Raw genomic sequence first — 14,365 nt, 5'->3', positions numbered from 1 at the left:
GCTACGTTTTTCTAAAATTAATTAGTTTTAGAATTAGGTTAGGATTAAGATTTTACTTACTTTAGGATAAAAGTTTTTATTTTATTTTATTCTATTGTTTTTAGAACTTAACCTGTTTTCCTGTTTTGTAGGATCCTGACATAAGTTCTTAAATTGGTAATTCCTTCCTAATTTCTCTACTTTTTCTATTTTTAGAATTAAGGTTTAAATCTTAGAAATTTTCTAACTCTAGTATTTCTCTATTTGTAGAAAATAGTTTATTTTTAGAAACTTTCCTCTTTTATTTTTAGAAACTAGGTTAGTTATTTCCCTTTTTAGAGATTAACCTTCTATTCTTGTTCTCTAGTAACTTTCTAATTCTAACTCTCTTAGAATCTAATTTGTTTCCTAATTTATTTTTAGAATTTTTGTTTAGAAACTAACCTTCCTATTTTGTAGGCCTTTAAGATAGAAATTTCTAATTCGGTAAGCTCCTTCCCTACTTTCTATTTTTCAGTTCTCTTTTAATAATTTACTTTCTAGTTTAGGTCTTTCCTAATTTATTTTAGAAATTTTCACTTTCTTTTAGGAATTCCTTCTTTTAGAAATTAATTTACTGCTATTTTTCTTTTAAAGGATCGTTCTTCTCTTTTTAAAATCTAACTTATTTTGTTTTATTTTGCAGGTTTTAACTTAGGACTCCAATTTGGTAATTTCTTTCCAACTCTTCCTCTCTTTCTTTTTAGATTTTCTTTTCCTTTCTTAGGACTAGGCTTTAAATTTGATTGAGGGCTGCGAGTGTTTCATGCCCAAGTGAGCTCGTGACAACACTCGACGTCTCTTGACTGAAGGAGGATTGGTTGAGGGGTTGACTATCCATCGCAGGACTAGACACCGCTCGAAATTCCCTGAGTTAACTGAAGTTATGGCTGAAGACCAACCTCCTCTACTTCCACCCAGGGTGGAGGATACCCAAGATGAAAATGAGGTGCAACAGGCACCCCCGCCTCGTACTTTACGAGATTATCTACAACCGGCGGGAGTGAGTACGCCCTCATGCATAATTTTTCCTGAAAACACAGGACAAATGGACATCAAGCCAGGAGTTATCCAACTCCTTCCCAAATTCCATGGACTTGAATCAGAGAGTCCATATTTACATTTGAAAGAGTTCGATGAGATTATAGCTACATTATGTTTTCCTAATGTATCTGAGGATACAATTAGGCTGAAACTCTTTCCTTTTTCCTTAAAAGAGAAAGCTAAGACGTGGTTACATTCACTACATCCTAGATCCATTGGCACATGGAACGATATACAGAGGGAATTCATAAAAAAATTCTTCCCACATTATAAAACGATTACCCTCAAAAAAGCAATCATGAACTTTGCCCAAAAGGAAGATGAAACATTCTTCCAATGTTGGGAAAGGTTCAAAGATTTGGTCAGTTCATGCCCACAACACGGATTTGAAACGTGGCACATTACAAATTTTTTCTATGATGGCATGACATCTTCCATGCGCCAAATGGTCGAGACAATGTGTAATGGAGAGTTCATTAATAAAGATGTTGACGAGGTATGGGATTACCTCGATAGTCTTGCTGAAAAAATACAATCATGGGACTATTATCCAAAGTCGAACACCACGTCTAGGCCGAATCAATTAAAGGAGAAAGGTGGATTATATCTCTTGAAAGAAGAGGATGATCTCAAGTGTAAAGTGACTACGCTCATAAGGAAAGTTGAGGCCATGGAAGGAAAGAAGGATAAGGTGAATGAAATTGTTTGCGGCATCTGTGATTGCAACATTCATACAACTGAAAATTGTCCTACAATACCCGCCTTTCGAGGAGTGTTGAATGAACAAGCTAATGCCATAAACAACTATCAAAGACCTTTTACTGGACCTAACTCCAATACATACAATCCTGGCTGGAAAAATCATCCAAACTTTAGTTGGAGGAATGGATAAACGGCTACTCCTCCAGGTTTCTTCAATCAAAATCCAAATCAAGTGAAACCTCAAGAGGAATCGGTTCAAAATTCCATACAAGAGCTGGCTCAGGCAATGCGGGGAATTACAGATTTTATGCAAAAGATAGGTTCTCGTATGACGGTTATAGAAAAGGGGATGTTTCCTGTACAACCTCTCCCCAATCCTAAACCGCAGTACGAGATTAATGATACCAGCTCTTCAAATCAGATGGGGCACGCTAAATCCATCACCACTCTTTAGGAGTGGAAAGATCATTGATAAAACTCTTCCGGTTAGGCCCGAAAAGCCTCAAGAACCAAAAGAGGACAACAATGACGGATCTAGTGAGGCCCCACAAAAATTAGAACCGAAACTTCTAGAGAAGCCAGTTGCTCCATTCCCCCAACGGTTGGTTTCACCAAAACCTCTCTCTAACTCTCAGGATATCATAGAGGTGTTAAAACAAGTGAAAGTCAACATTCTTCTACTTGATGTTGTGAAACAGATACCCTCATATGCCAAATTCCTGAAAGACTTATGCACGACCAAACGACGGCAGAGTATTCAAAAGAAGATCTTCTTGACCGAGAAAGTGAGTGTCATCCTAAAGCAAGACGTGCCACAGAAATTCAAGGATCCCGATAGCCCAACCATATCATTTGTAATCGAGGACCATTGAATTGATCATGCACTTCTTGACTTAGGAGCGAGCGTCAATCTGATTCCCTACGCGGTATACAAACAGTTAGGTTTGGGTGAATTAAAATCCACCCTAACCACACTACAACTTGCTAATCGCTCTGTTCGTGGACCAAGAGGGATAATTGAGGATGTGTTAGTCCAAGTTGATAGATTTTACTACCCTGTAGATTTTATCATCCTGGACACCAAACTCATCAACAACATAAGCACTCAGATCCCCATCATTCTTGGCCATCCATTCCTTGCCACTTCAAATGCAATTATCAATTGCAGGAATGGTGTCATGACTATGTCTTTTGGGAATATGACATTAGAGTCAAACATCTTTTTCAATAACGGCAGAAACTTAGAGGAGGATGACGATTTCCACGACATTAATATGATTGACTCTTTAGTGGAAGATACGACACCTCTAATCTTATCCTCCGACCATCTAGAGACGTGCCTGGCCCATGCCCATGATTTTGATGATGACATGATTAGGGAGACGTGCGCCTTGCTTGATACTGCACCGGTACTTGAAGTTAACCGGTGGAGGCCACAATTTGAAGAATTGCCACAAACCGATGTAGTGCCTCTACCGTCTAATCTCAAGCCGCCGAAGCTTGACCTAAAACCTTTGCCCTCTGATTTGAAATATGCCTATTTAGGTCAAGATGAGACATACCCGGTGGTGATCTCTGCCCACCTGGAGAAAGAACAAGAGAGTATGCTCATTTCTACTCTCATTGAGCATAAAGGAGCCCTGGGATGGACGATAGCGGACCTCAAGGGAATCGATCCCTCGATTTGTACTCACCGCATATATCTTGAGGATAATGCAAAAACCGCTCGGCAACCACAACGTAGACTAAATCCAAACATGAAGGAAGTGGTTAAGGCCGAGGTTCTTAAACTATTGGACGTGGGTATCATATACCCTATATCTGATAGTCAATGGGTGAGTCCAACCCAAGTGGTCCCTAAGAAGTCCGGAATCACCATCATAGCCAATGCCAATAATGAACTCGTGCCAACTAGAGTCACTACTGGTTGGAGAATGTGCATTGACTACAGGAAGTTGAATACCATCACGAGGAAAAACCACTTTCCCTTACCATTCATTGATCAGATCCTAGAAAGGTTAGCTGGTCATTCCTATTACAGTTTCCTTGACGGGTATTCGGGCTACAACCAGATAGAGATAGCCCCTGAAGACCAGGAAAAAACCACATTTACATGTCCCTACGGCACCTTTGCCTATTGAAGGATGCCATTCGGACTATGTAATGCCCCTGCCACCTTTCAGCGATGTATGCTTAGTATCTTTTCTCATATGGTGGGGCAATATCTAGAGGTCTTCATGGACGATTTCTCTGTTTACGGTCCATCTTTCAGCAAGTGCTTGGAAAGTCTTAAATGTGTGCTGAAAAGATGTGAAGAAAAGAACTTAGTACTTAATTGGGAGAAGTGTCATTTCATGGTTCAGAAGGGAATTGTCCTTGGGCATATCATCTCGTCCAAAGGAATCGAGGTAGATAAGGCAAAAATCGATCTTATCTTTAACCTACCTCCACCCAAAAACATCAGAGACGTGCGATCCTTCTTAGGACACGCAGGATTTTACAGGCGATTCATAAAGGACTTTAGTCTTCTCTCTCGTCCTTTATGTAATCTTCTTCAAAAGGATGCTCCATACGAGTGGACTGAGCAATGCCAGGAAACTTTCACCAAGCTTAAGGGCACGTTAACCACTGCACCTATCATGCAGCCACCCGACTGGAGCCTTCCTTTTGAGCTTATGTGCGACGCTTCTGATTATGCTCTTGGGGCGGTCCTAGGCCAGAGAAAAGATAAGAGGCCCTACGTCATTCATTATGCGAGTAAGACTCTAAATCCTGCCCAAGTGAACTACTCGACTACGGAAAAGGAATTCTTAGCCGTAGTGTTCGCCTTGGACAAATTTAGGTCCTTCTTGATCGGATCCAAGTCATGCGGCACTGAAGTATCTTCTTTCTAAGAATGATTCTAAGCCCCGCTTGATACGATAGATTCTTCTACTCCAAGAATTTGATTTGGAAATTAAAGATAAAAAGGGAGTAGCAAATGTTGTGGCCAATCACCTTTCTCGCCTTAATACCTCTGATCCCCTTGAGACGACCCATATCAACGACATGTTCCCTGATGAACAACTGTTCAGAGTCTCCCATTCACCTTGGTTTGCTGATATTGCTAATTATCTTGCTACAGGTGCCATACCGACACAGTGAACTGCGCAAGATAAGAAGAAATTCTTCACCGAGGTGCGCAACTTTTTCTGGGATGATCCTTATTTATTTAAATATTGCCCAGATCAAATCCTAAGGAGATGTGTACCAGACGATGAGCATCAGAGCGTCATCTCCTTCTGTCACTCACAGGCCTGTGGTGGTCACTTTTCTGCTAAAAAGACCACGGCCAAGATTCTGCGGTGTGGTTTTTACTGGCCCACTATGTTTAGGGACACTCATGAGTTTTGCAAAGCTTGTGAGCGTTATCAGAAATTGGGAGCATTGTCCCGTCAAAATATAATGCCTTTGAATCTCATCCTTATCATTGAAGCATTTGATTGCTGGGGCATCGATTTCATGGGACCATTTCCCCAATCTTTTGAAAATCTGTATATTTTACTCGCTGTGGATTATGTCACTAAATGGGTCGAAGTGATTCCGTGTCGAACTAATGACCATCGCACGGTCATTAAATTTCTAAAAGAAAACATCATTTCTCGATTCAGAACGCCTCGAGCCATCATTAGTGATGGAGGCTCACACTTTTGCAATAAACCATTTGAGAGCTTAATGAAGAAATACGGTATCTCTCATAAGGTGAGCACCCCATACCATCCACAGACAAGTGAACAAGCTGAGATTTCCAATAGGGAGATCAAACATATCCTAGAGAAAACGGTTAACCCTGATCGTAAGGATTGGTCAATTCGATTGACCGATGCCTTATGGGCATACCGTACTGCTTTTAAAACCCCTATTGGAATGTCTCCCTTTAGACTTGTCTATGGAAAAGCTTGTCACTTACCTGTGGAGCTGGAACATAAAGCGTACTGGGCGATCAAAAATCTTAATTTCAGTCTGAACAACGCTGGCTTGCTACGCAAACTTCAATTGAATGAACTTGAGGAAATCTGGAATGATGCGTACGATAATTCAAGAATTTATGAGGACAAGATGAAAGCATTTCATGACCAACACATTTTTCAAAAATCATTCACACCTGCTCAGAAGGTCCTTTTGTACAATTCTCGATTACATCTCTTTCCGGGTAAGCTTCGATCTCGTTGGACCGGCCCTTACATTGTTGTTACTGTTTTTCCTCATGGGGTCGTTGAGATAAGAGATCCCGACAATGGTAAGGAGTTTAAAGTCAATGGACATCGATTGAAACCAGTTGTCGAGAAATTTGATTCAAAGGACATGTCCATGCCCCTGACTGCTCCTGTTTACCAGGATTGATTTCCTAGTCTGATGGAGGTACAGGTAAGTTTATCGGGACTAGGGTAGTTGCTTTATTTATCTAGCTGAAGACGGTAAACTTAGCGCTCCTGGGAGGCAACCCAGCTCTTCATTTCATTAGTTAGACCAATGTTTGTGAGTAACATTACTGCAAACCCTCACGAGACTACAACTCATCCACTATGCGCAACCTAGGGGTTTAAAGGCTTGTTGCATATGCTAAATGCAATCGAGAACACCTGCGAAAGTGGTATAGGTAGGATTTTGTCTTTACTTTTGTTAGTTTCTCTCTTGTACTGACCCCTTTTACGTAAATATCTATGGAAAGCCTCTTGATTCTTTCAGGTATTATCTTCCCATTACTTCTCATTTACTTATTTTGTCCCATGTGCATTACATGCTTATTTCTTTTACATTGAGGACAATGTAGATTTTAGGTTGGGGGTGGGAGATTAGGTTTCCTAATCAGTATTTTCTTAGTCTTGAGCAAAAATTGTGAAAATTTTTAAATTTTTCTAGAATTTCGTATGAATTCGAAGCGATTTTGACGGCCATCTTGGATTTAGAATTACAAGATAAGTGATGTTGGAATTTTATTTTTTTTATGACTCTTGGATTCAACTATTTGTTAGATTTCTCAGTTAAGTTAGAACTATTAATCCATGGTTAGAAGTTTTAAACATTAAGTGAATCATAATTTTACATGTCACATCTCGCTTACACATTAAGGTTTCATTCGATATTGAAGGATTAATTTGGTGATCACTAAGCTTGAAAGGAACCAACTTGAGAAATTAAAAAGATTGGGCGAATGGTTTTCACCATAGGTTTACTCCCTATAAGTGTAAATTTAATTCCCTATGAATGATATGTAAAAAAAAATTTGGGTGTATAGTCTTCATCATAGGTTTGTTCCCTTTAGGTGAAGATTTGATTCCCCTTCTTGGCATTACTTTTAATGAAAAAATTAAAAATTAAAAAGAATAAAAAGATAATGTGTGAGGCAAGTTTGAGTTATCGTGAATTCTCTTAGTGTTTACCGATAATATCATGAAATTAAGAAGTGAACCTTAATGATAAGCCGAGATTACACGATACACCCAGGGAACTCAATATTTAGAATCATGCTAATTAATGGATTAATATTTGAGCTCGATTATGAAGTTTACCGTGAGCTTGATTTCAGGAGAAAGTAATGCCAACATTCATGAATCTTAGAATTCGAGTATCTGAATTGTTTTTCATAAATCTCTTGAGTTTGTAGAAATTATCCTGTAATTCTCAATTTATTTTTCGCATACCTTGCTCGGGACTAGCAAGATGCTGGTTGGAGATTGTGTTGAGGGTCGAATATTGCATATCAGATCCCAGTTGTTGTCAGGATTTACAAACATAATACTGTTTAACGGCCTGATTTAATCATGTTTGTGATGTAGGGCATATTCACGAGCTTGGACTGGGAAAGGGTACTAAAAGCATGGATTTAACGGTCTGAAGGCACCAAGGCAAGCGACGAACCCTAGGAGACCAAGATCGACAGATTTGCACGCCAAGGATCCAAGAAAATCGAGAAATTGAAGCTCAAGTGGCCTGAAAAGTGTCTAGAATGCAAGATCATAGGGTTCCCACCATCTGATCAGTTCAAAACTCCATATGTGGCCTGAGGACCATAAATGAACCGTACACGTAAAATTGCAGCTCCTGGATCACTATGAAAGTGGCCCAACGGACAGATCAGCCCACAAATTACTGATCTGGGGCCCACCTGATCTCTGGATACACCTCATCTTCGGTCTCAATGCCTTGAATCATGTGAAGAACCAGATGGACGGAGTAGATTTCTCACAAACATCTCTGTGGGACCCATACAGTAGTGCATGTACACGTTACGCAGGTGCACCGGCGCACACCAAAAATCCAAACCTCGGTCAGCAAGCGCTGACCGAGCTCTCCCTCTCCAATTCGAATTCCTCCCTGCGGAAGAAACAGAGCTTGCGGCTGTTTCTTGTGGGCCACCACCATGATTCGACGGACCAATCCAGACTGTCCATAAGACTTGCATGGCCCCTCTCACTCAGGCCTAGGTGGATTTATTTCAAGAAACAAAGGAGATCAGTTTTCGATTAGTAAAACGGACGACGGACGGTGGAACAAAGATCACAGGGGCCGCACCAACAGACAATAAAAACCATCCATATCCGACCGTTTTTTCGTCACGTATCTAATGGACGGCATGGATTCCTCCGTCGACGTCAATAATGGGCCCCACCAAGCATCAGCGTAAGCCCATTTACGCATCAGTTACGCGGGATTTGGAGAGATCGCACGCTGCAGCCGTTTCGTGATCATGGAGATGATCGGACCATCCATTTAGACTGTCCAAACCTTTCCCAAGATGCAACCGACCGACCTCAAGGATGCCGAACGGATCAGATCTCCAAATCGGTTAGCAAATTTATGTCAAACAAGGATCGAACGCAAGATCTGATTGCGTAAAAAAATAGAGCAGAGCACGATTGCGTCGTGCTGCGAAAACGGCTGTCCACCTGGCCACGCACCAACTCCAGATCTACACGCAGCCACCGAGGGGGAAGTTCCTATAAAGGAGGCCGTCAGTGAGATAACCAAGCGCTCATTTTGGAAAGGAGGAGGTTGGCTGCTGGTAGCGTGTGGAGAGAAGAAGCGAGAAGACAGGGAGCTCAGTTGGGTTTTTGGCTGAAACGAGAGAGAGAGACTTAGCTGGAACAGGGGGCTTTTTGCTGGACGTCAGGGAAGATCCAAAGGGATCGGTTTTGGAGATGAGAAAGGATTGAGAAGGAAGACGGACGTGGAGCAAGGCTTGGGCTGGACCTGGACCTGGTTTTCCTATTTCCTTTCTCCTTCTTCTGTTGTTGATTTTGAATTTAGCCCATTCATGTGTGGTTAAACCTCTTAGCTAGGGCTAAGAGGTGAAGCCTATAGCGAGATGGGAGATTTTACTTTGTGCCTTTAATTCATAAACTGAACTTGATTTAGTTGATTATTAAAGGAATATTTTTCTTAGTCTTTTATGGTCTATTGTGACTGAAATTACAATGGGTTTGTAATGGCTTTAAGTATTTCTTTTCCCTTTTTATGTTTATGAAGTCAGGAATCCCTGTTGTTCATCATTGTCCCATGGGCATGGTAGGATGACAGTACCCTTCCTGATCCTCATACATTGTTAGTTGGTTAGTAATTAGTTTAATTATGTTGTTTACTTTGTCTCCTGGGCATGGCTTGGTGATGGAATCCATTCTAATTCATATACCTTTCACCTCTTGAAAACTATATCAACGGAAGTCTAGTTAATTTCCATGATTTCTGAAGTAGGCATAAGTTCTCCCTAATCTCTACAAGTGGATCCTCTGAATCCCTAGTTTTCTTCCTCTGAATTCCTTAAAGTTTTAGATAATTATTCCACAATTATTCCTTAAACTCTATTTGGTTTAGATCACATCTTAGTCTAGTTCTAGTTCTACTTGGTTTCAGATAACATACAAGTATCAGTCCCTGTGGATTCGACCTCGGTCTTACCGAGTTTATTACTACATCACAACCCTATACTTGGGGAGTGAACAATGTTCCTTCCCGTGGTTGTTTATAAACCTGCTAACAACTCCTATTGCTTAAGAAATGTCTGGCCTCTTGCTCACCATAGCATACATGAGACTCCCAATAGCTGACGCATATGGGACTTTAGCCATGTAGTCTCGTTCCTCCTGTGTCTTTGCACCTTGCTCCTTAGATAGCTTGAAGTAGTTGGCTAATGGAATGCTAACCGGCTTAGCACCTCCCACATTGAATCGATCAAATACCTTAGCTATATATTCTGCCTGTGACAAAACCAGTTTCTTGTTTTTCCTGTTACGCTTTATCCACATGCCTAGGATTTATTTTGCAGCTCCTAAATCATTCATGAAAAATTCTCTAAACAGTTGTCTTTTGAGATCTGAGATGTCTTTCATGCTTGAACCAGCCACAAGCATGTCATCAACGTACAAAAGAATGATGATGTATGACGTATCAAACTTCTTCAAATAGCAACAGTGGTCAGCATGACATCTCCTAAAACCGTTTCCCGACATGAAAATATCGAACTTCTTATACCACTGCCTCGGGGCCTACTTCAGGCCATATAGACTCTTTTTCAGTCTGCACACCTTGTTCTCCTTTCCTGGTGCCACGTATCCTGTCAGCTGATGCATATATATCTCTTCTTCAAAGTCACCATGAAGAAAAGCTGTCTTAACATCTAGCTGCTCTAAATGTAAGTCCTCTGTAGCCAATATACTTAAGATCATGTGAGTCGTAGACATTTTTATCACAGGTGAAAATATTTCAGTGAAATCGATACCTGCCTTTTGTTAAAACCCTTTCACAACCAATCTGGCCTTGTACCGTTTCGAACCATCGTGCTTCTCATTTAGTCTGTAAACTCACTTGTTATGAAGAGCTTTCTTACCCTTGGGTAGGGTGACTAGCTCCCATGTACGATTAGACTCAAGAGAGTCCATCTCATCATCCATGGCCTGCTCCCACTTAACCTGTGTATCTGACTGTAACGCCTCTTCAAAACACTCTGGCTCACCATTATCTATCAGCAGTAGATAATGTAAGAAGGGTGAGTATCGGACCGTGGGTCTCCTCTCCCGAGTAGACCTCCTCACAACCGGTGTATATGGCTCTGCCTCATAATGCTCCTGTGCATGATCATCCTGTGGCGCTGTAACACTCGTGTCTGGTAACTCTTCCATCTCTACGAATTCCTTTTTCTCGGCCTTATTTTCCTGCACACTGTCCTTGTGCATCACTTTTTCATTGAAAACTACGTCCTTGCTTCTGATGATTTTCCTGTTTTTTGCATCCCAAAACCTATAGCAAAAATCATACTGCCCGTAGCCTATAAAAGTGCACCTCCTGGACTTCGCTCCAGCTTATTTCTGTCCTCTGCATCAATGTGAACATATGAAGTGTAACCGAACACTCTGAGATGTGCAAGGTTCACTTCTTTCCCAGTCCACGTTTCTTCTAGTAGCCCACCATCTAATGGTGCTGAGGGACTTCTATTAATGAGATATGCGGCAGTATTCACTATATCTGCCTAAAAAGTCTTGGGCAACCCTGCATATAACCTCATACTCCTAGCGTGCTCAAGGATGGTCTTGTTAATGCGCTCAGCCACACCATTCTGTTGTGGTGTCCCTGGAATCATTTTCTGATGTTTGATTCCATTTGCTGCACAATACTCCTTAAATTTCTTATCATAGTACTCTCCCCCGTTATCAGGTCTAAGACATTTTACTGTTTTACCTATCTCATTTTCTACCATAACTTTTCACTTCTTAAATACATCAAATACATCAGATTTATATTTTAAAAAATAGACCAAAAGTTTTCTACTAGTATCATCAATAAAGGAAACAAAATAACGTGAGTCACCAAGAGATAATACTTGTATCAGTCCTCACACATCAGTGTGTACAAGCTCCAACAGATGCATCTTTAGAACACATCCCGTCTTCTTGAAACTTACCCTCTTCTGCTTACCATACACACAGTCCTCGCAGAATTCCAAGTCAATAAACTTCAGCCCTGGTAGCTTCCCTTTTGATAATAGCACTTTCATCCCCATTTCACTCATATGTCCTAACATCTGATGCCATAACTGCCCATTCACTCCAGTTGATGCGACTGAGAGTGAACTATACGATCCTGAAGTCACATATAAAGTACCTTCCTTCTTGCCTCGAGAAATCACCAAGGCACCTTTTGTGATCTTCCAGGAATCACTGGTGAATGTCGTCACATAATCAGTATCGGTCAACTGCCTCACTGAGATCAAGTTATGTTTCAAACTCGGTACATGTCTGACATCCTTCAATTTCAAAACCGTTCCGTCTTTCTGATTGACATGAACGTCCCCCTTTCCAACAATATTGCATGGCTCATCATCACTTAGGTAGACTCTCCCAAAGTCACCTAACACATATTCATGCAAAACTTCCTTACATGAAGTGGCATGAAACGAAGCACCCGAGTCTATAACCCAAGACTCATTCCTCGCATCAAGGGATAAGATCAACGCTTCTGTGTCGCTCTCCTCAAATAGATTCACTGAATCATTCCTACCTTGAAAGCTTCCTTCTTGTTTCTTAAGTGCCCTACAATCACGTTTCATGTGTCCCTTCTTGCCGCAATGCCAACACCCGTCTTTATCTTTCGGTCCCTTGGACTTTTTTCTAGACTTAGAATGCCCATGTTTATTGCCTCCTTTATTCAGCGATCTTCCTCTTTCTTCAACATTTAGAGCATTCCCTGAATCCCCTGAAACTCCTGATGCCTTTCTTCTAGATTCTTCGCTGAGAATTAGACCGGCCATATCATCAAATTTAAGCTTTGTTGACCTTGATGAATTGCTCATAGCAATCACCAAACCATCCCAACTGTCTGGCAAACTGAATAAGATCAATAACGCTCTGACCTCATCCTCAAAAACAATGCCAACGAATTCCAACTGGCTCGTGACTGTATTGAACTCGTTTAGATGTTCAACCACACTCCCACCATCTGACATCTTCATGTTGAATAGTTGTTTCATAAGATGAACCTTTTTGGATGCTGAGGGCTTTTCATACATGGTAGCTAGGGCTTCCATTAATTCTTTTGTAGTTTTCACCTTGGATATTGAAGGCGACGCTCTTAGACAAAGAGAGTCGAATCATTCCTAAAGCCTTCCTATCCAGTAAAAACCATTCATCATCTGTCATCTTTTCTAGTTTTTTCTCTTTTCCTCCTAGAGGAATATAGAGGTCCTTTTGGTACAGATAATCCTCCATCTGCATCTTCTAGAAGGTAAAGTTTAAGCCATCAAACTTCTCAATTCTAGTTTTTCCTTCTTCTTTCATCGCTCCCAATAGAACTAAACCAATAGCTCTTAGACCAGTTGTTGCGCAGCACGCCAACAACGCAGTCAGCCTAGATCCAATCTCAGGCCTCACCCACAAACGATAAACAAGAAGAAATATAAACTAGAAATAGATCAAAACAATTCAAACAAACCACAAGACAAGATATACGTGGAAAAATCCCAAACTAGGGTAAAAAACTACGGATGCAAACTTCCACTATGACGACAAACGAAGATTACAAGGCAATATACTAACCTCTCCCTTGGAAGAATATAGAAAATCTCTTACTTACACCTTAGAAATATTTTTCAATATTCACCTTAACCCTAGAATAGCCCTAGGGACCCCAATTTATAGTTTTGGCAACTTCCCTTTCGCACCCTTGCGAAAGGCGACACAGAAATCCACAGTCTGCATCAGATTTGGAAACGAATTTGCGTAACCACTACCAGTCGAGTAGACTGCACGATCAGTCCAGCGGACCCCACGACCGGTCGTGCATGGCCCACGACCGATCAAGCACCTCGGACCCAAAAACTGATGCTCACTGGAGTTCGAGTCGTGCCAGTCAACGACTGGTCACGACCGGTCGAGTGGGCTCCACGACCGGTCGAGCAGGGGCCACGACCGGTCGTGCGCGGCCCCAGATGTGGCTCCACTTCTCAACACAAACAAGCCGTGAGGCTTTGGGGCCAATGACTCTTAAACGGTGGTTAGGAGACTAAAACCCCAGCATGGTTATTATACTATAGAAAAAAAGGGGGCAGGTTGAGAACATGGCTTTAAAACTACACTCAACCAATCTCCTCCACCTAATTGATAACGTTCATTTTTCTAAAAGGCGATCAAATGCATTCCCTGCCTGGTTTGTGTGAATTCAGCGCTTGTGCATCACATATATAACTGGTCATCGAGTCGAGTTGGACTGAGTTAGGGCTGACCCAGCTAGACCCGATTTTGAAATAGACCGAACCCAAACTTGACCCGACTCAGTATCGAGTCCAGCATACCTAATCCCATCCGAGGCCTGGCCTAGATTAATCCGGACCGAATCTAACCTGGTCATAGGTATGGAGTTAGGTTGGGTGAGCACCAAGTCATGTTGGGTGTGGGTATTTGCAGGCTGAAATCATTACTCAAAACTTATGTGCACCTATTGAAATTGCAGCCTCTCTATCAACTACACGGCATCTCATATCAGAAACATTAATTCTGAGATTTTTTTTCTTTTAATATATGTGCACATCGGGTTTCGAATCGAGTCCAGTCAGTACGGAGTTGGATTTTGG

The 14,365-nt window shown here is 41.3% G+C and overlaps 1 non-coding gene across 1 annotated transcript; it reads right to left on the bottom strand.

Annotated features, from left to right (window-relative positions):
* Nucleotides 1–1,342: 1,342 nt before the first annotated feature.
* LOC131238158 (small nucleolar RNA R71) lies at nt 1,343–1,449 on the bottom strand. Its single transcript, XR_009167568.1, has one exon. It is a non-coding gene; the product is annotated as a small nucleolar RNA R71 (small nucleolar RNA).
* Between the last annotated feature and the right edge of the window lie 12,916 nt (nt 1,450–14,365).

The sequence above is a fragment of the Magnolia sinica genome, chromosome 2 (assembly GCF_029962835.1).
Source record: "Magnolia sinica isolate HGM2019 chromosome 2, MsV1, whole genome shotgun sequence".
Lineage (NCBI taxonomy): Eukaryota > Viridiplantae > Streptophyta > Magnoliopsida > Magnoliales > Magnoliaceae > Magnolia > Magnolia sinica.
This window is presented reverse-complemented; position numbering and strand designations above follow the sequence as displayed.